Genomic DNA, 23467 nt, shown 5'->3' with positions numbered 1-23467 from the left:
AAAAATTCACGAAATATAGGTTTTTGTGATGCTTTTTACAATAATTATAGAAACTACTAATATATTCTAGTTCTAATACTATCTACTATCTAATTTATCCAAGTTCTAATACTAATATCTATTATCTAATATTGCTTAGTTCTAATATTATCTACTATCTAATATATCAAAGTTCTAATACTAACATCTGCTATCTAATATCTCCTAGTACTAATACTATCCAGCATCTAATACCTACTAGTTCTATGGGCTTGACTGGAATCACGGAATGCAAGCCATCATTTGTGTATCAAACCTCATCAATGGGTTTCTTTTTTTTACTGGGCAAAGCTTTGTTTTTTCCTTACCCTCCATGCATAAATTAGAGTTTGGATCATTGCTACTCAAGATGCGGTTTGGACCAAACAGTTTTTCCAAAAGAAGCCTTTTCTTTTCCGGCAATATCTTGGGACTGTTTTCTTCACTGGGAGTGGAAGTGATGTCTTTTTGTCTTTTCTTGGGAAATTTGGCAAATGAGGGCTCATAACTAGTGACAGAATCTCCTATAAAGTCAGCTATAGCACCCTGTTGCCTGTTCCTTCGTCTTCTACTGCATGTTATCTTTGGACCTGTTGAAGGATATCCCTGATGTAAATTTTGAATGGCCTCTGAAAATACATACTGTTTTTTAGAGGTAGATGGTGTTCTATGCCTTTCTATTACTGTCGTTAATATGTCACAAAAAGCTTCTTTTGCCTCTTTATCTTCTTTGTTTTCTTGTTTTTCAACTGGTTCGGTCTTTAATATCTGAAATTCTGCTTTCAATAGGTCCAACCCTTGCCTTTCTCTCCTGTTCTTGTGTCTTTCTATATTTTCATTCTGGATATTTTTTTTCTACCCTTGGGCAGATCTCTTCACTTTGTAATCCTACAAAAAATGTTATTTCAAATGTTGTTTGGTAGAGAAAACAACAGTGACAAAAGTACATTACAAGTAATCCTACAAGTACAATTGAGCCCAAAATTTATGTTACTAAGTGAAATATTTGTTAAGTGAATTTGCCCCATTTTGTGATTTTTCTTGTCACTGTTATTAAGTGAATAATAACACGGTGGTTAAGTGAATCTGGCTTCCGCATTGACTTTGTCGCATAAAAAGATCACATGACCCCAAGATCTTGTAATGGTAATAATATGAACAAGTTGACAAACATCTCAGTTTTGATGATGTCACCATGGAGATGCTGCACAAGTCATAAATATGAAAAATAGTCATGGTACTTGCTTCAATGCCGTTGTAACTTTGGTCACTAAATGAACTGTTGTAAGTCAAAGACTACCTGTATTCTATCTAGTGTTACAAATTATTTAAACTTGCACCTTCAGTTAAAATAAGCAGTTCAAGAAACATGCCAAATTTTGTATTTCTTCTGAAGAACAGACATTATTCACAGTAAGACAGAGCAGTTATAAAATAAAGCATTATACCAGAATGCTTTACTTGTTAAGGAAAAGTTATATCGCAATTTTTACAGTTCAATATTTATAGTCATTTATGGTTGTTGCCCATGAATGTCCTGTTTGAAATATTGTGCACTGATAATTTTTCAGGGAGATGAACTCAGGCAAGTTTTTTAGCCATGATAAATAATTATTCCACCTCTCTTGGCTTTCAATTCCTATAAGGTCACAGAAAAAAGCATATAGCTAAAAGTGCACATTACCTTTCTACTTTTTACAGACTTATCCATAGTCATCATCCTTTATTTTGGTTTACTCCGTCTAATAAAGTATCGAAACTCTCCCAATATTGTATTAACATAGATTTAAAATATAATCCAAGTTAGGAAAGCATAAATAAATGAGGGCTTTATTTTATGTATTTGTTAGATTTACGTCTCACTTTTTCTTCAAGATTACTATATTTCCTCCAATATTTCTTTACAATAGAATCTCTGTTATTTCATCGATAGTCACTAAAACAAAGTTGCCTAAGGTATTGTGAGTGTAGATGGAGTTGAACCTAGAACTTCCTTGTCCTAGTCAGCTTTTTAATTAATTACAGAGAACCCATGACTCCTTTGGTCATTGTTTCAGAGATATCACCTTCCACATTCCTCAATGCCTTCAACAATAACAAAGCTTCTAATGTAACTGGCTTCACTAGAAAAGTTCTTAAAAATTCAGGAAGACATTCAGAGGTGTATCTGCTTTGAAAACAGCCATGTCAAATTGTATAGTTTGGTCAAAGATGGGCATTTGACCAAAGGGAAATATTTTGTGACATTTTGTATTATGTGCTAATATGTCTTATACTTTTATGTCATAAAACGCTTTATAAAATTTGACCCATTTCAATTACACAGAAGCCATGGGTTCTGGATTTTGGACTGCAAGTAAGCCCATTTCAGCTACCTTGGTTCAAAAATGATTGCCCTACAATGCACTGTTTTGCCCCCATAAAATTTACACAGAGACAAACAGGACAGCTAGATATCACTCTGACTTAATAAACAGAGTTCCCAAGACCTTCTCCAAAACAAATGTAAAGTTATGAACGAATGAAAAAAACAGCCATTTCTAGCAGAATAAGAGCTAGACTGATCTCAGAAAAGCCAGGAAGGAGAGAAGAAGAGTACTGCAGGGATGTTTAAATTATTTATTTAGCATATTTATAAAGCTGCCTGTCTCATTCATGTGACTGGGCACACACAAAATTTAGTCAAAGCCATTATAAACCGTTAAAAAAACTAAAAAGCCATAAATATAATCAAAACCTTTGGAAAGTTCATTCAAAATTCTACATATATAGCCATTTTCAGTTCCGTATTTCTGTAGGATCACCAAGCCCACCTCCTCAAAAGATGGTAACTATGCCAAAACCCACATCTACACTGGGCATGCAAGTGGATCAGAAATAGCTTGGTTTGGAGAATTGCTTCAACTTTTTATGTGGTTGGACTTATCTTGGCATGTTGGGTGGACTAGCCATTATTTCTTCAGCAAACCACAATTAAACCATTGATTAGTATAAAATATTACCACAACACATACATTGTCCCATGTCTTAACTAGTTCTTGTTAAATCATTTTCTTAACTATCCCAATGATTTCCTACTAATACAGTACGAAATTTTAAACCTGCATCCTTTAGCTCCCTTTTCAGTAACTAAGTTATGTTTATAACATAGCTATAAAATGTTTGCAAAAAACCCCCTCCAAAAATCTTAATATAAGATGCATGTTACAAGAAGGCTGAGCACATTGTAAGCCGCCCTGAGTCTCCGGAGAAGGGCGGCATATAAATCAAATTAAAAAAAAAAAAAAAAAGGCAATTATTAGCAGAAACAAAACTTACAAAGGAACAAAAATTAAGAATGATAAAAGTATTGTTCAGCTGTTCCATACAGGCAGTGTAACAACCGCTCCATCAGATTCTGGAAAAGTCCAGGGGCCACACTAATTCCAAATTGCAGACGCCGGCATTTAAATACTCCCTGGTGAGTCACGATGGTCTGAGCCTCAGCTGAGGCGTCATTCACCGGGAGCTGCTGGTAAGCCTGAGCCAAGTCCAATTTGGCAAAAATTGAGCCAGGGCCGAGGCAGTGGAGCAAATGCTGGACCACTGGAACCGGGTATGGATTGGCCTGTAATGCCTTGTTTAGTGTGCATTTAAAATCGGCAGAGATATGAATGGAGTCATCAGGCTTAATAAGGATCACTATTGGGGTTTCCAACCTTGAGTGGTCGGTAGGTTCCAAAACACCCTGGGCAATAAGCTTGTCCAGCTCAGCATCCACCTTAGGGCGGAGGGCGAAGGGAACCCGATGAGGTTTGAGCCTAATAGGGGCCACCTGAGGATCAAAATTAAGCCTTATAGGGGAGCCAACATATTTACCTAGAGAGTTGTTGAAAACGTCAGCGAACTCGGTGGACAGGGCAGCAAAATCATCAACTGACGTGGAGTGGATACCTGTAATACCCAGACCGAGAGCTAAATCAATCTAACCCCAAGAGACTGGGAAGAAACCCATCAACTACAATCAAGGGAAGATGCCCTGCAAACCCATCCTTTTCCACTAAGAAACAGCCATGCCCAATTATGGGAATGTAATTCCCCTGGAAATCACGAAGTTTGACTGGGCAGGGGCGCAGCTGGGTCGTAGGCTGGGTATCAGCTTCTTTATGGCTGACGAGGACACAATAGACTTAGCAGATCCGGTGTCCACTTCCATCTAGCAAGTTGCACCTTCTATCTTGACAGTCAGCAACAGCTTAGCACACTCAGAGCTGACTGGGCGGGTGGTCACTTCAGTGACCTGGCAGCCACGAAAAATAGTGAAACAATCTTCGTTGGCGGAACACCATGGCTTGGGAAAGGAGGCGGTTTTGGCAAATGAACGGCAGAAACAATGCCGTTCATTTGCCACGGGCAATGTGGCCTTGCTTCCCACAGTGGCGACAGATTGCAGATCTGAAATGACAAGTTGCCCTCAGATGATTTTCCCCGCAGCTGAGGCAAGAAGCAGAATTATTTTTCTTCGCAGTCAGTCTCTTATTCCGTGGGGTGGATGCCTTGAGACGGCTGATGTCTGCCTCCTCATCAGGAGCCTCATTTGAGGTGACATCCTGTAAATGCATGGATGCGGCCTGACCAGCGGGGGGATGGAATTTGCATATATCCGCGGTTGATTTATCCGACATCTCCGCCACTTGGGCTTCTTCAAGAGCTGTCTGTAAATCTAAATTCTTCTTGGCCAATAGCCGCCTCTGCAGCCTAATATTTATTTATTTATTTATTTATTTATTTATTTATTTATTTATTTAATTGGACTTATATGCTGCCCTATCTCCACAGGACTCAGGGCGGCTCACAACAATAAACAAAACAAACAAACCATTAAAAACAAAGTCCATGATAAAATTGACAAAAATCCAATAAAACCCTATTAAGTTCTATTAAAAACCCCATCAGTCTAGGGCAGCTAGATGAAATAGCCACGTTTTCAGCCCACGGCGGAAGGAGCGAAGGTCAGGGGCCACCCAGAGCTCCAGAGGGAGTTGATTCCAAAGGGTGGGTGCCAGGGGTGGGTTCTAAATTTTTTTACTACCGGTTCTGTGGGCGTGGCTTACTTTGTGGGCGTGGCTAGCTGGTCATGTGACCGGGTGGCCGTGGCTATGTATATAGGGACTACTCAGAGGGCTGAAAAAAATCATTTCTGACAGGTCCTCGCACTTTTGACTGGTCCTCACACTTATGACCATCCTCACATTTATGCACGTGCAGCATTCTTAACAACCATGTCACTCATTTCACAACTGCTTCTTTTCACCATGGTGATAAGATAGGGCAAAAAACGTAAAATGTGAGGATAGTCGTAAATTCGAGTTCTGATCAAAAGTGTGAAGACCAGTCAAAAATAACTTTTTCAGCCCTCTGAGTAGTCCATGTGCACAAAAGGACTGCCCAAAGGGCTGAAAAAAGTGATTTCTGACAGGTCCTCGCACTTTTGACCGGTCTTCGCACTTATGACTGGTCATCATTTATGCCCATTGTAGCATTCTTAACAATCGTGTCACTCATTTCACAACTGCTTCTCTTCACCATGGTGACAAGATAGGACAAAAATGTAAAATGTGAGGACAGTCGTAAGTTCGAGGACTGGTCAAAAGTGCGAGGACCAGTCAGAAATAACTTTTTCAGCCCTCTGAGTAGTCCATATGCATAAAAGGATACAGCAATAGAGAGGGATGAAGGAAGGGAAGGGAAATTAGAGTAGGAGGGAGGGTAAGAGAGGGAGGAAGAGAGGAGAAGGAGAAAGGAAGAGGAAGTAGGGAGGAGAAGAAGAGGGTGGGGGGAAGAGAAAGTAAGAAGGAAAGAAAAGAGAGAGGTGGTAGGTTTGAGGAGAAAGATTGCTGTACAATAAAAAAGATGAAAGGGAAGAAAGGCAACCCCAAACAAATATAAAGATATTAAGATAAAGAATGAATTGTTAAACTTTAAAGAATAAAAGAGAACAAATAGGAATAAATAGCAATAATTAGAAACACACATACAAACATACAATGTATTTTCTTTGAACAGAGTATTTGGCCGGTTCACAAATTTAAACAGTGTTTAGTCATTTCAATTAAATTTACAATTTCTATATTTCCTTTTTGCCATATTTATTTCTCATCTATTTTTGTAAAAAACCAATATTACCCTTCATCCTCATCTCTAATCTTAATCAAATTCAATTTTTCCCTTCTATTCTATATTATACCCCTTCCCATTGTCATCTATTTTTATATCCATCCTCACATTGGTTAATTATGTAATATTTCAGTTGTTTAATATAAATTCAACATTTTAATATAAATCAATTAGTTATATAACTACCTTTTTTGTATATTAATCAATATGAACATGAATATTCCAATTATTTCCATGCAATCCAATTTCTTACAAATCAATTAATTATATTTACCAATAATAATAAACCAAATAATTTCCCCCATATATTCCTCCAAACCACAATTTAACCATTTCTGCTTTCAACACAATATACAATTAATAGTATCTCAATTATTACAATTCCCTAGTTTAATAGAGCTTTTTTTCTTTTGTGTTTTAAAATCTTGAACTCTCCTCTTTTTCCCTAAATTTCCCATTGTTTGCACCTACCTTTTTTGGTGAGGAAAAAGAAAAGAAATCTGCCTGCCTAATTTTCCAACGTTGCAGCAACAGCAAAGCCAACAGCCTGCTTTACTTTCAGTTTCGTTTTTCAGCATAGCTAGGGGGAAAAAAAACTGCTCCAGCAAGCAAACAAGCAGCAGAGCCATGAGCAAAATAGCTGAGAGCAAATCAGCTGTCAGTCGGGAACCGATCTAATTAAGGGCTAATTAGCCTATGCTGAAGCTCCGTGGGCCAATAAAATTACAAAAGAACACCGAACCATTTCTTAAATTGCTGGCTCGCCCACCCCTCGCCCACCACTATTTATTGGCAATAAATAGTGGTGCGGAGAGGCGGGGCAAGCCAGCAATTTAACAAATGGTTCGGCCGAACCCCCTAGAACCAGCAGAATCCCACCACTGGCTATAGGGCAGCCCTTTGAAGCCCCACGGCAAGAATTTAAACAGTTTTTTTTCCTCTAGCCATCAGCTGGGACTCAGGAGGCAGCAATAGATTGGGGGTGGGACCAAATAAAAGGTAAGAATAACGTGGGGTTGGGGGGAATGGGAGGGCAGGAGTGAGGGAAACCAGTTTGGTGACATCATATCGTCACTGCTACCGGTTCTGCTGAACCGGACCGAAACGGGAGGAACCCACCACTGGTGGGTGCGCCTACAGAGAAAGCTAACATCCCTAACCCGCAAACTAATTGCTCTACTAAGGCATCCTCAAGGTCCCTGAACTCGCAATCCAGGGCAGCAGTTCTGAGGCAAGCCATGTACCGATTAACCGATTCCCCCTCCTCCTGCATTACTTGCCTCATGTTAAAACGGCGGGCTATGCGGGACGGGGCTGGTCTTCAATTTCTCCCTCAACACTTCCCAGGATGCTGAATGGACTGGCTGAGGGGCAACTAGAGCTCTCACTGTTGTGAATACCTCAGGACCACATGAATTCAAAAAATGGGCCCTTTTTCGGCTGCTTGACAGTTCGATGAAATCATTTGCTTCTAAAAAACACTCGAACCACTCCTTATATGCATCCCAGGTTTCGGCAGCGGCATCAAATGGGGAGAACGTTGGCGGAGCCATTTTTAGACTAGTGTCTATGTGACCTGGAGGTATTCCAGGTCATACAGAGCCAAGAGCCTTGGTGGCACAGCTGACTAAGTGCTGTTAAAGTAGCACCAGCTGCCTGCAATTACTGCAAGTTCAAATCTCACCAGGCTCAAGGTTGACTCAGCCTTCCATCCTTTTGAGGTAGGTAAAATGAGGACCCGGATTGTGGGGGCAATAAACTGACTTTGTATAGAAAAGAACAATGCTTAGCCCCCCCCCCCCGAAAGCCCTACTAAGCAGGTATATACAAAAGTATGAAGGCTATTGCTTAAAAAAGCATTGTGAGCCGCCCTGAGTCTCCGAAGAAGGGCGGCATATAAATCGAACCAATAAATAAATAAATAAATAAATAAATAAATAAATAAATAAATAAATAAATAAATAAATAAATAAATAAATATTCCGTTTCAGTAGGCGACAGCACTATCGCAGCGTATCCATTCAGTTATGGACTACGCTGCCCATGTGCCTCATATCCCATCCTCGTTGCCAGTGCTCTCTTGCGAGGTGGAAGGCATGGACTGAGGCAACACAGAACTTTCAACACTACTTTAATAGTACAACAGTTAAACCAGCCACTCGGATAACAGAACAAACAACTGAGGCTGACAGCGTTTTTCATAGTAGCTGTCACACTCTTGTAACCAATCCGCAAGCTCAGAGACTTCCGCGCTTTGTGGCAACTTCATGCCGACCAATCAGGATATGGCGTCTTCGTCGTCAGGCAGCGTGCTGAACACAATTATTAAAGTGTTTGTGGCAACATCCTCAGAGTCAACGGCAGTAAGTATATGCATGTGATTTATGTTTCTCCCTAGAAGAGTCTTTCAAAGCTACTTGGTTATTTGCTTGCTGTTTAAGAAAGTGATGCTTCTCCGTGTTCTGAGCCCATGACAAAAGATTTGCCCCCAATTCTCTCTCTCTCCCTCCTTCCCCCTCTCTCTCCCCCTCACTTTGAAATTTTCCTAGGGTGCAGCCATGTTAGTTCATTTTTGCAACCAATGTTAATGCCCAGCCTTGGTAAAGTATGCTAATTACATGTTTGGAAGAGAATAACAGTCTTGATTGTTTACATTAGTAGAGAAAGCATTTTCAGTAAAAAAAAAAAAGCAGTGGATTTTTAAGGGGTTCCTTTCTCCAGCTCTCCAAATTCTTTTAAGGTTATTTTAAGCTTTCCTTTCTTAATATCCTGGCTGTGCAATCCATCACAGTGACATGTCTAAACAAACTGGTTGCAGTCACATGATAAAAGAGAAGATGATGGCATGTTGCCCTGAGGAGTGAGTATGGACAGTAATGGTCAAGGAGATTAGTACCTTATTCATTGGCTTCCTTTTGAACTTAGTATTCTTTGAAGAGGAGAGTTGTTACATAGTGGAAGTTAACAACACTTTGTCTCAATAGGCAACTTTCACTTAGAATGAGCTGAGCAGCCATATAAATTTTCATAAAGAAATAAGACCGTAGGGAATACAAAAGCAATACCATAGTGACTGTGATCCGCTATGTAAATCAGTTAAATTTTGCTGCCTATCTGGATGGCTCTGTAGCACCTAGTTTATCTCTTTATTTATTTTACAGGGGAACGAATATAGGGGAACGCTGAGTCAACCTTGATCCCTGTCAGGATTGAACTTCTGGCTATGGGCAGAGTTAGCCTGCGATACTGTGTTTAACCAATGCACGCCATGGCTCAGTGGTTAGAATGCAGTTCAAGCTTTGTTCTCATTGCTTGAATTACTTCATGTAATTTTGCTCTATATTCATCCCAAAAAGCTCTTGAAGATTCAGCTACTCCTGATCATCTTCTTTCAGATCTATCAGTTCTCTTACGTGTAACCATTGTTCCAAAACATAACTAAAATAAAAAAATTAAAATTTTATAACATTAATTCCAATTAGTCTAGTAAATATAATTATATTGCTGAGGAGTTAAAATATTACAGTCTTTAGCTCCCTCATGTGATGAAACAGCACCAGTGAATATAAGCTGCAAAGAAATATTCTCCTTGTTAATTTCAAATAGGAAAGAAAGAGGCTTCAAGGAAATGTTATTTAGAGGTAGAAATTGATAAGCACGAGTCATAAAACGTTTCTTTCAAAATTCCTTTAATATTTATGTGTTGTAAAAATGTGCAAAAAGTTCACAAAATCTAGGTTTTTGTGATGCTTGTTACAATAATTATAGAAACTACTAATATATCCTAGTTCTAATACTATCTAACATCTACTATATAATATATCCAAGTTCTAATAGTACTATCGACTATCTAATACTGCCTACTTCTAATACTACCCACTATCTACAATCTACTATGTCCTAGTTTAATGCTATCTAATATCTAGTATCTAATATGTCCTAGTTCTAATACTAATATCTACTATCTAATATTGCCTAGTTCTAATACTATCCACTGTCTACAATCTACTATGTCCTAGTTCTGATGCTATCTAATATTTAGTATCTAATATAACCTAGTTCTAATACTATTTACTATCTAATATATCAAAGTTCTAATACTAACATCTGCTATCTAATATCTCCTAGTACTAATACTATCCAGCATCTAATATCTACTAGTTCTATGGGCTTGACTGGAATCACCCAATGCAAGCCATCATTTGTCTATCAAACCTCATCATGGTTTTTTTTTACTGGGGAAAGGTTTGTTTTTTCCTTACCCTCCGTGCTTAAATTAGAGTTTGGTTCATTGCTACTCAAGATGCGGTTTGGACCAAATCGTTTTTCCAAAAGAAGCCTTTTCTTTTCCGGCAATATCACGGGACTGGTTTCTTCACTGGGAGTGAAAGCGGTGTCTTTTTGTCTTTTCTTGGGAAATTTGGCAAATGAGGGCTCATACTTGTTGACAGAATCACCTAAAAAGTCAGCTATATCACCCTGTTGCCTGTTCCTTCGTCTTCTATTGCATGTTATCTTTGGACCTGTTGAAGGATATCCCTGATGTAAATTTTGAATGGCCTCTGAAAATACATACTGTTTTTAGAGGTAGATGGTGTTTCTATTGTTAATGTCACAAACAGCTTCTTTTGCCTCTTTATCTTCTTCGTTTTCCTGTTTTTCAATTGGTTTGGTCTTTAATATCTCAAATTCTGCGTTCAATAGTTCCAACCTTTGCCTTTCTCTCCTGTTCTTGTGTCTTTCTATATTTTCATACTGGATATTTTTTTTCTACCCTTGGGCAGATCTCTTCACTTTGTAATCCTGTAAAAAATGTTATTTCAACAGTAACTATTTAGAAAAATGCATCATTTGTTAGAGAAAACAACAGTGACAAAAGTGGTTGTTGGAAGGTCGCATAAAAGGATCACATGACCCCAGTCATAAATATGAACCAGTTGACAAGCATTTGAATTTTGATGATGTTACCATGGGGATGCTGCACTGGTCCTAAGTAAGAAAAATAGTCATAATAGTTACTTTTTTAAGTACCCTTGTAATTTTGAATGGTCACTATATGAACTGTTGTAAGTCAAAGACTACCTGTATTCTATCTAGTGTTACAAATTATTTAAACTGGAACCTTCAGTTAAAATAAACTGTCCAAGAAACATGCCACATTCTGTATTTCTTCTGAAGAGCAGACATTATTCACATTAACACAGAGCAGTTATAAAATAAAGCATTATAGCACAATGTTTGATTCCTTAAGCAAAAGGTATGTTTGCAATTTTTACAGTTCAATATTTATAGTCATTTATGGTTTTTACCCAAGAATGTCCTGTTTGAAATGTTCTGCACTGGTAATATTTCAGGGAGATGAACTCCTGTTTCAGGGACAACGTTTTTAGCCATGTTAACTAATTCTTTCACCTCTCTCTTGGTTTTCAATTCCTAAAAGGTCACAGAAAAAAGCAGATATCTGTAAGTACATGTTACCTTTTATGTGTATAAGTGATAAAGTGTCGTTAAATCTCCATTAATATGCTCCTTTCCATTTTGTTTTTCTCTGTCTAATAAAGTGTCTCTCTAAAGTCTCCCAATATTGAATTAACATAATTTTAAATTATAATCCAAAATAGGAAAACATAAATAAATAAGGGCTTTGTTTTATTTATTTCTTAGATTTATATCTCCTTCAAGTCTTCCATATTTCTTCCAAAATTTCTTTACAATAGAAACTCCATATTATTTGATTGATAGTCACTAAAGCAAAGTTGCCTATGGCATTGCGAGTCAAGATGGACTTGAACCTAGAATTCCCTTGAGGTATTCAGCATTTTAATTAATACCAGAGAATCCACGACTCCTTTGGTCATTGTTTCAGAGATATCACCTTACCACATTCCTCAATGCCTTCAACAATAACAGAGCTTCTAATGTACTGTCTTCACTAGAAAAGTTCTTAACAATTCAGAAAGATATTCAGACATGTATCTGCCTTGAAAATAGCCAGGTTGAACTTAATAGCATGGTCAAACATCAGCAGCTGATCCCAGGAAATATTTTCTGACATTTTGTCTTATTATAATTTTATGTCATGAAATTTTTCCAATTTCAATTCCACAGAAGCCATGGGTTCCGGATTTTGGACTAAGTAAATCCATTTCAGCTACCTTGGTTGAAAAATGATTGCCCTATGATGCACACTTCTGCCCAGTTAAAATTTACAGAGAGACAAACAGCAGAACTTTAATAGGATATAGATATCGCTCTGACTACCTTCATGAACGGAGTCCCCAAGACCTAGTTCAAAAGAAGCACAAAGTTATAAAGAAAGGAAAAATGCAACCATTTCTAGCACAATAAGCCCTATCGGGATCTCAGACAAGCCAGGAAAGAGAGAGAAAGAATACTTGCAGGAATGTTTAATTTATTTATTTAACATATTTATTAAGCAGCCTATCTTATGCATATGACTGGGCAACACACAAAATTCAGTCCAAGCCATTATAAGACATTTAAAAAACTAAACAACTATAAATATTATCGAAGTCTTTGGGGAGGTCATTTAAACATCCTACATGAAATATAGCCATTTCCCGTTCCCTATTTCTGTAGGGTCACCAAGCCCACTGACAAAACCATATTTTAAAGATTCCCAAAAGTTAATAGAGATAGAATTGCCAGCCTCCCAGCACCTCAAAAAAAATGGCAGGTACGCCAAAACCCTCCATCAACATCTACACTTGGGCACACAAGTGGATTGGAAATAGCTTTGTTTGGAAAATTGCTTCAACTCTTTTTGTGGTTGGCCTTCTCTTGGCATGTTGGGTGAACTAGCCATTATTTCTTCAGCAAACCACAATTAAGTCATGGATCATACAAAATATTATCATAATCCATACATTGTCCCATATCTTAACAAGGATTTCCTATTAATACAATAATAAAATTTAAAGTTGTATCCTTTAGTTCCCTTTTCAGTAACAAAGTTATATTTATAACATAGTTATAAAATCATAGTATAAGATGCATGTTACAAGCGGGCAATTATCAGCAGAAACCAAGCTTACAAAGGATCAGAAGTTAAGAATGATAAAAGTATTGTTCAGCTGTTCCATAGCTTGTGGAAGATCAATGGATTTATATAAGGCTCAGGCTTCTGAAGTGTTGTGGTTTTTAGGCTGATATTTACCTGAATTGCTTTGTTGACTTTAACAACTGTGAAAAGCCAATAAATAAATAAATAAATAAATAAATAAATAAATAAATAAATAAATAAATAAATAAATAAATAAACTTGATACATTCATGACTGACATTACTGAAAGGCAAGTAGTATTTTACTTACATATTTTAAGTGATTTAGTACGTATGCTGTCATATCGTTTTTATTGCATTTTATTGACTAATAACGCAAATAGCCAGTTTGATTTGGTGAAAAAGGGATCAGATTTTGGAACAGAATGCACTAACTTGCTTAACAACTAGAATGTTTGCTTAATGATTGCAGCATATGTTTTACAATTGAGGTAAAACCAGGTTGGTCAGGGGGATGCCTTTATTTACGAACATCATAACTTACAATGGAAATTCTGAGCTCTATTACAGTCATAAATTGAGGACTGTCTATATTGGATAGCAGCAGCATGATGGGAAGATGTTAGATAATCCCTTCAGTGGCAATTACAAGGGGGTTATTTCATACTGCATGGGACCAAGCAATGGTAAACCACACCTCTATTTCCTTCAAAAATACAGAGGTACACCAAGGGGTGAGACATACACTCTCCTTATTAATTCAGCCTATATGATGTATGTATATGAGGGAAGCGGGATTGGGGGGAAATGACTGTGGCATTAAATTTGGAGGAAGAAACAGCAATAATGTGATCTTGAGCATGTAGCTCTAGAGAGATGGGCAACTACGCTATATAAATTTGACAAAAATATAAATAAATTTGCCTCTTATTAACACTTTTTGCTTCAAAATACATGATTTAACTCATTTTTATAATGGCAGTATGGCATGAGGGAATAAAGCAATTTCAGTTCCAAAGCCAGGCTTATATCCCAAATCAAAAGGCTCTAGAAGTCATCAAAATATAAGTGAGATTATACCTAGGTATCATTTAGCTATGATCTATATAACAGACATATACACTAAAATCCTGTAACAAAGGACTTTTGAATTTAGTGGGGTTTCTTAGTAAATACCCATAAAACTCTTCTCCCCTTATCTCTCCCATCTAGAGAACGATGAGAATGATCCTGTTTAATCAAAACTCATGACTCCTACATAAAGAGTTCACAAAATGCTGTATTGCCATTTTAAAAAAGAAAATAGAGCGAGGATTTGAAATATTTTTGACAAGTCAAAGAATTATCATATTTTTATTTCACAGTAAAGTATGAGATAAACTCTGTTCTACCTTTTGGAAAAGAACATGAATCAGCTTTCTCTGGCTGACCTTTGCGCATCCGGTGTGCATAAATTTTTGTAATGTTTAGTTCTCGTTCTCTTTCCTAAAGAAATGCATTATTAAATTTATGTTGATAATATAGATTATTGTATTAATGTCGGTTCTTCAGAGATCATACATTTCACCATGTAATTCCCCCGGTATCTCATTTTATTTATCATTATTTTAAACATTTGCTTGGGCATCATTTGGCCAAATACTTCCTTTTCTAAAGATTCTGAAAGATAAATATCCTTTTATTCTGGAACTGTGAAGTTTGTGATCGAGTTTTTTTTATTTTTACAATTCATAAACAATTAAATTTGACTTTAGGGGTCCTTTTGAAATGTTTTGATACAAAATAGTTATGACATTAACCAAGTATGCAGTATTAAATATGTACTATAATTACAATGTAAATATTAACTGCTTTTCAATTTTCTATCAATACAGACCTTGATTAATATGTTTTCATGTTGGGACACACTTTTCAAGTAGTGTCTGTTCTTGGTAACGTGCAAATGGACTAACATAAATTAATACATTTCTGCAATCTGGAGTTTAGATAGTTCCAGGCTGATAGAAAGACCCACAAAACAAGATAGGCTCATTTCAAATAGCATCTTGAATAGCATCTTGGATGCCTTCTGTGGTAAGAGAAATGTAATTTAAGCTTCTAAATACCTTAAGTTTTAGCTTCAGCGACTCCATTTCTACTTCTAAATTTGCTCTGATTGAATGAGCTTCGATGATCTTCTTTTTCTCAACTGATAATTTATGTCGAAAAGAAGCAGTGTTCGATGAAAGCTGCTTTTCCAAATCCTAAACACATTAGAAATAAACCATCAATAAGTTTATTGAATTTTTACAAACATAAAATATTGAATTAGAAATTAGAGGAAGGCAACTGAAATATTAGCAAATGTTTCCAAAAAGATGAGAATCCTCAATCTCAGTTATAATACTCACAATTTTTCAGTCACACAGAGTCCCGCTATGTAGTACTAAGCAATGTATGTTGCATGTTACCTGAGTTTTCTTATTTGTAGCTTCCAATTTTTGGGTAAGTGATCTTAATTTACACTGAACTTCTTCTCTCTCTTCAAGTTTCTTCTTTTTACAAAGTTTCTGCAATGACCTCAAGACATCCATTGTTTTCAAGTGTTCTGCCTGAACGTCTCTCAGCTTATTGGAAGCTTTGCGCTTTTTTTCCTGAGATTTCCTGAGATGTGCTCTCAGAGTCTGCCCTTCATTAGCGTGCGTGGCCAAAAGATCAGGCAGGTTAACCTCTGCATTTTCGTATGTACTGATTGCTTTTAAATATCGGGACTGGAGACGCTTCAAGATTTTATTTTCCGTAGTAAAAGTTTCCAATTTATTCCGCAGAACAGCCGCTTCGTTTTTCAGTTCTTTAATTTTATGGTCTCTTGCTGACAATAGATGACAAGCTATCTTATTTTTCTTCTCCTGAGCATTGACGATATGGTCAGTAATAAATGTATTCTTCTGCTGAGGTTTCTTTTTCGGCAATGTTTTACTTCCTACATTAAAAAAAAAATAAATCAAGATGGCATATAAAATTGAGCAAAGTAAGAATCACATAATTTTACATAAGCCTCAGAGCCAAATGCTCAAATATGTATTCACAGCATAGATTTGCTTCCTTTTATATAACTTTTTGAGTCAATCTCTGATGCAGCTATTTGTTGATTGACCTATTGTGAAAAATCATACCTGAACTCTCATAATATTAGCTTCCGTAAGACATAACTGCTCTACTCACATAATATGCTAAGACAGTATTTAGACAGCTTTAAGATGCATTGACTTCAACTCCTAGAATTCCTCAGCCAGACATGCCTAAAGCAGGATTGCTAGCCCAGCACCCTAACTACTATACCAAACTGCCTAGACAGACAGATGGATAGATATACATATCCATGCGTACATACCATATCCAAATAATGATAAAATAATGAATGTAATAGACTGAAAAAAATGGAAGCGTGACCATTAAAATTTGCCAACTCTTTTTTTTTTTTTAATACTGGAACCTATTCCCTGGCCCTTGGTTTATTTATTGAAACCATGTGACACTGACATCTGTATGACCATGATAACTGGTGAACTGGTGAGCTACGAGCCCCATTACCTCAATAGAGGAATTACTGACAGGGTGTGGAAAGCAGTACATTAATATATTAATCAACTGCATACAATTTAAACATTTTATCAACATTCATATGGTTTCCAAAATTATAGTATAGTCTCTACAGTATAGAAGTGTCAGGATAGCTAAGCAAAAGTGGAGTTATAGGACAACTGCTTGATTTTTAGGAAAGGATTAGCTGTCATTAGTTTGGCTGAAATCTGCCAACCACAGCGAATGCAGTAGTGTTCAAAGTGAGCAATTGCCTTTGTTATGTCCTTATAAGGACATCCGCCCGGATTGGCTGCCAGCCATCGGGCGGGAAGTTTGAATTGCTGTCAGGGGCGGTGTGACTGCCGGAGCGAATATAAGGAGAGCTCCGGCAGTGCACAGCCAGTCTTGTTACTGTTTCCAATAAAGTTACTAAATGTAACGAGCTGGTCGCATCTTCATTTCCTGCGCCTGATCTAACACTGGCGACGAAGGACTAGAACCAAGCGACGAACCTCGTGGCGCGAAGCCAACAAAGAGCAAGCCACTCGGCAACTGAAACCACCGGTAGGCATTTCCGAAGGCATGGCAGCAGCCGAAGTCACATTGCCAGCCCTTGCTCCATTCCGCCCAGGGAAGGACAAGTGGAAATCCTACGTGGTCAAATTCCGGCAATACCTGAGAGGCAACAATATCAGGGATGCCGATGATGACCGCAAGAAGGGCATCTTCCTGGCCAACTGCGTCTCAGAAGTCCTCGACATGGCCATCGATCTGGTGGCACCATGGGACATCGAGGAAGTCCCATGGATGGACCTGCTGCAGATCCTACAGGACCATTATGCCCCAACAGTGGCGAACCGGTTCACCTTCCATCAGAGAGACCAGAAGGAAGGGGAAACCATCAAAGAGTTCGTGGCCGCCCTGCGCCAAATCGCAGCCAGCTGTGAGTTTGACCATGTGGACAACGCCATCGCTGACCGTGTGGTTTTCGGCATGAGGGACAGAGGCCTGCAAAAGAAGTTTCTGAGCAGGAAAAAGCTCGTGCTCAAGGACGTGGTGGAGGAAGCTACCGCATCCGAAATCTCCGAAAAAGCGGCAGTCGCAGTAATCCGGGCAAAGGGAATCCACAAGATTCGCAGTGCCACCCAGTCATCGACTGAAGATTCCACAGCTGGCTCGGAGTCGGAGGAAGAGTCCACCGTCCACAAGGTATCCAGACCCCCAAGGCGGGAAACCGCTCAAAGAAGCTACAAGGGGGAGTGCTGTGCCAGCTGCAGAGGGGACCATGCCAGGGCAAACTGCAAGTGGAGAGATGCGACCTGCAGACGTTGCAACAGTAGGGGTCACATCGCCGAAGCTTGCAGAGCCGAGGAACCAGCCCCAGAACCCTCCAGCCACCGTCCTCGCGAAAATTGGAAAGATTACCAGAGATCATCCAAACGGTCCTCTGGCCAATCTAGACGCAGAGACGACGAATTCCCCAGAAGCGGAGCGGTCCACCAGACGACCATCGCCCACACCAACTCAGACAGTGCCACCAAGTTCCACGTGACCGTCCACGTGGAAGGACTGCCATGCTCAATGGAGGTAGACTCGGGCTCGGTCTACTCCATTATGGATTGGCACCAGCTGAAGTGCCTGCAACCCAGCATCAGCAAGCGAGACCTGAAGCCACTGCACTCCAAGCTCATCGATTTTGGGGGAAACCCCATCGGAGTCATAGGAAGAACCAACATCCAAGTCTCCTACAACCAGTTCCAAGGCAAGCTCCCCATCACAGTCGTGGAACACAGCCGGCTGAACCTGCTAGGAGTGGAGTGGTTTAAGCCACTGGGGCTATCGATCAGAGGCATCCATCAAATTCAGAGGGATGAACTCGACAACCTCATCAAAGAGTTCAAGGAAGTCTTCGATGGTAAACTGGGGAAATTTGTGGGGAGGCCAATCTCCTTTAATCTGGACAAGGGAATCACCCCAATTAGGCTGAAGCCCCGCTGGGTTCCATTTGCCTTGCGGCCGAAGGTAGATGAGCAGCTAAATAAGCTGATCGCCCAGGGCGTCCTGGAACCTATCGATCATGCTTCATGGGAAACCCCCATTGTGACCCCACTGAAGCATGATGGATCTGTGCGCATCTGTGCCGACTATAAGTGTACAATCAATAAGGCGTTGGCACAGAGCGCATACCCAGTCCCAGTGGTGCAACATCTGCTGCATTCTCTGGGGTCTGGCTCAATTTTTGCCAAACTGGACCTGGCCCAGGCTTACCAGCAACTGCCAGTTGACGAAAAAACGGCGGGGGCCCAAACAATAGTCACACATAGGGGGGCATTCAAATGCAACCGTCTCCAATTTGGATTCAGCGCTGCCCCCGGCATTTTCCAATCAATGATGGAACGCCTTCTCCAAGGCGTTCCAGGGGTGGTGCCATACTTTGACGATGTACTAATCTCCGGAGATTCCCAGGCACAACTCCTTGAAAGACTCAGGCTCGTCCTGCAGCGCTTCAAGGCCAAGGGCTTGAGAGTCAGGAGAGATAAATGCATCTTAGGAGTCCTGGAGGTCGAGTTCCTGGGCTATCTCATAGATAGCACTGGCATCCACCCCACCAAATCAAAAGTTAAAGCCATCCATGAAGCTCCTAGCCCCAAAAACAAAACGGAACTTCAGGCATTCCTTGGATTGCTTAACTTCTATGCCATGTTCCTCAAACAGAAAGCCACAGTTGCTGAGCCACTCCACCGCCTGCTGGGGAAAGCGGCTTCCTGGAAGTGGGACCAAGAAGAGGAAGCAGCATTCCGGGCCGTTAAAAGACTCTTAACTTCCAAAAGCGTCCTCATCCAATACAACGAGACGCTCCCAATCAAGCTCACCTGCGACGCATCACCATACGGGGTGGGGGCAGTCCTCAGCCATGAACTTCCCAATGGCTCTGAAGCCCCAATAGCCTACTTCTCCAAAACCATGTCCAGTGTGGAACGCAACTACAGCCAGCTGGACAAAGAGGCCCTGGCTATTGTCGCAGGAGTCAGACGCTTCCAGGAGTACGTCTACGGGAGGAGCTTCACCATAGTGACCGATTATAAACCGCTCCTGGGACTCCTCACAGGCGACCAACCAACCCCGACCTTCATGTTCCCGCGGATGACAAGATGGGCCATCTTCCTAGCCGGCTATTCCTACAGGCTCGTGCACCAGCCAGGCACATCCATAGGAAACGCCGACGCGCTGAGCAGATGCCCATCAAAGGACCCAGTGGAAGACCCAGCCCCCACGCTCAACCTTCTCCACATAGACAACGACGACAGCTGTCCAGTCTCATCTGCAGATATGGCCGTCCACACTCAAAAGGACCCCACTTTCCGCCAGGTGAGATCCTGGATCCTCAGAGGATGGCCACGGAGAAGACAGAGGAGAAGTTCAGCCCCTTCGTCAGGAAGCAAAAGGAGCTGTCCACTATGAAGGGCTGTTTGCTATGGGGAGACAGGATGCTGATTCCAAGCACTCTGCAACGAAAAACACTAGAGACCCTGCATAATGGGCACCCGGGCATCGTCCGCATGAAAGCCCTGGCACAGAGTTACATCTGGTGGCCATCACTGGACAGAGACATTGAAGAATGGGTCTCCAGATGTGATCCGTGCCAAGAAGTACGCCCAGCGCCGCCCAAGCCGAAACAGCGAAGTGGGAGACCCCCAGCAACCCCTGGTCGAGGATCCACATTGACTTCGCGGGTCCGATGCAGGGGCGCCACCTACTCATCGTCGTCGATGCCTTCTCCAAGTGGCTCGAGGTGGTACCCATGGCATCTACCACAATGGAAGCGACGATCCGGGCTCTACGCCGCCTTTTTGCCACCCATGGACTGCCGGATGTGCTGGTCTCCGACAACGGGCCCCAACTCACGTCCCTGGCCATGGAGGCATTCCTGGCTGGACTGGGCATCCGCCATGCCCTGTCCGCCCCTTACAGGCCAGCTGGGAACGGACAGGCTGAATGGATGGTGAGACTCACCAAGGAGGCACTCACCAAGATGGGCACGGGCGACTGGCAGGAAAGAATTGACAACTTCCTTCTCACCCAACACATCACGCCACATGCCACCACCCACAAGAGCCCAGCCGAGATGTTGATGGGCAGAAGGCTGAGGTCACCATTGGACCGGCTGCACCCCCAATACAGCCCTGAAGTGACCGCAACGGCCAGCCGCCTGCTTCGCGCCTTCAGCAAAGGAGATCCGGTTTTCGTGCTCAATTTCCATGGCTCTCCTAAGTGGCTGAAGGGGAAGATAGAGAGCCCAACCGGCCCAAAGTCCTACACAGTGGAGCTGGAAGATGGACAGGTCTGTAGACGTCACATCGACCAGCTCCGGAAAAGGTGGAGGGAAGTAGGACAAAACCAGCCCGACGAGGTAGCCTTACAACACCCCGACGAGGTAGGCCTACAACACCCTGACGAGGTAGGCCTGCAACACCCCGACGAGGTAGGCCCACAACACTCCGGTGGGGTAGGCCTACAACCCCCCGGCGAGGCCGGCCAACAACACCCCCGCAAGGCAGGCCAACAACACCCCGGCGAGGTGGGGAAGCGAAGACCCGACCGACCAGGGGAGCGGAATGCGCCTGATCTAACAGCCTTCTTACCTTTTGTATGGACATCATTTTTCTTTTTCCGCTCTTTAGTTTTTGGTGTTTGGGGCAATGGGATGATGTAGCTGCCACTCTCTTCACTTATGGAGTTTCAGAGGCATCTGAGTGAAAATCTTCGTGATAGTAGTTCTGAGAAGTTCCACAGATGTTCTCTTCTGAACAAATGCTGTTCTTGCTGCCATTGACAGCTGTTCTTGAAGCATTATCATGAAAGTCATTAGAGTAGGTAAGCTGAGCACTTCCAGACTTGCTGGAATGTTTGCTACAGCTACTGTCTTGACTGTTCGTGCTTTTACTAAGCCTACCTGGAGAATCGTTTAAGCTTTCTCTTTTTCTGCATTGCCCAGATGTTTTATCCTCTTCAACAGTATGATGAAGGGCTGGATGATCAGAAGCCATAATTCCACCAATGGCAGGGAAGTCTATCAATTATACTTTAAATTTCCCAAAGGAAATGGCACTGTAGTCAGAAAAAGAAACAATGTATGATGTAAACATTTACTTAAGCCTTCATCCAATACATTTAAAAGTTGTTTGCTCTGATTCTGTACCAAAAAGATCACCACAATTCTCCCATAAGGCTGCAGAGTGGGTCAGGAGTGGGATGATCCAGCTGGTCTGGCCAATCAGTGAGTCGAATTGTTTTGGCCACGCCTCCTTGGGCCTCCATGGTTCCCAGTTTATTCGACTCACTGGTTCTGACCAGACGTTTTTGGAGTCTCTCTCTCCTGACCTTGAGATCGTGATTAACTTGGAGTGTGCTGGCCATTCCAGTTGCGGCTGGAAACGCCGCCGCCGCATCTCCGCTGCACCGCCACACAGCGCCCATCAGCTGGGGGAAGTGGATGCGCCCTTCGGTCTCAGCGGCTTCTCCTGAGTGATGTGAGCGGCCCGTTTCAGTTTTAGCTGAAAACGCCGCGCTATTTCCTGCAACCATTTGGCACGCCTCAGCTGAGAGGCGCTAATTGCAGAGTGCTTTCCGCCGGCACCGCTGCCGCCGTCTCAGCGATCACCAGCTGAGAGGCGCGACTTCATAGGCGGCTCTTTAAAGAGCGGAGCAAGCGGTTTTGCCGCTTTCGCCGTTGCCACCACCTCAGCGATCTTCGGCTGAGAGGCGCGGATTCACAGGCGGATCCTTGGAAAGCGGAGGGAGCGGATTGCCGCCTTCGCCATTGCCGCCGCCTCAGCACTTCCCGGCTGGGAGGTGGAATTTTCTTCCCCTTGCTTGCCGCGGCTCAGAGGAGGATCGCTCTGTTGGAACGTTGCTTCAGCCACCCTGCGACCACCGCCATATCAGCATTTCAGCTGAGGGGCGTGGGTAAGCCTGGGATTCACCGATCCCCAACCTTTCAGGTACCGGGTTCGGGTTGTATACAATGGCGGTCAATTTGCTTTGTCAGAGGTTTTGCTTGTTGTATTTTACCTGTTTCTGCCTAGTAACAGTCCCGGCGGCCATTTTGTGTGGCCTTTATTGCCTCACTACTGGTGCCTTATTGGCTGAACTCATAAACAGCATCCCTTGCTTGTCTTCGTCGGTTATAGCAGCCATTTTGAATGGCCATGCTTCCCCCATAGCTGGCGGCCATTTTATGTCATATGAAGGAACAAAAGTTTATTTTACCTCCGACTGCCTTGTTCAGACTTGAGTTAATTTATGCACCATTATTAATACTTTCTGTTGTTTCTCCTTTGTGCAGGACTTTATCTGAGTACTGTATTGTGTGTGGAAATGGCAGAACAGTCGGCCTCCAAGTCTGATCTGGGATGCAAGGCATTGTCCAAATGAGGGTCTGCAAAAAAGCCCCATAACCACAGTTCTGATCAAGCTGACCAGACCGACAAGCACAAGCCTTCTATTGACACTGAACTTGATCAGGACCCTAATGACTCTGTTGATCTAACTAGGGCCCTGTCTCCTGTGAGGCACTCTCCGGCCTCTTCCTACTCTCCTGATGGGCCACGGGGTGACCCATTTGATTGTTCTATTGCTCCTCAGGAACCTCCTCAGGCCCCTGCAGCTGATAAACACCCCAAGTCGGATTTGGAAAATCTTCCTC

The 23467-nt window shown here is 41.6% G+C and overlaps 1 pseudogene; it reads right to left on the bottom strand.

The window, feature by feature from the left end:
• Positions 1–261: 261 nt before the first annotated feature.
• Positions 262–21809, bottom strand: LOC139316784 (lebercilin-like protein; annotated as a pseudogene).
• Positions 21810–23467: the final 1658 nt, after the last annotated feature.

The sequence above is a fragment of the Pituophis catenifer genome, unplaced genomic scaffold, assembly GCF_029215685.1.
Source record: "Pituophis catenifer annectens isolate HBS135680 unplaced genomic scaffold, rPitCat1.0.hap2 SCAF_4, whole genome shotgun sequence".
In the NCBI taxonomy this organism is placed as follows: Eukaryota; Metazoa; Chordata; class Lepidosauria; order Squamata; family Colubridae; genus Pituophis; species Pituophis catenifer.
The sequence above is the reverse complement of the archived record's forward strand: the minus strand, read 5'-3'. Positions and strand labels throughout refer to the sequence as shown.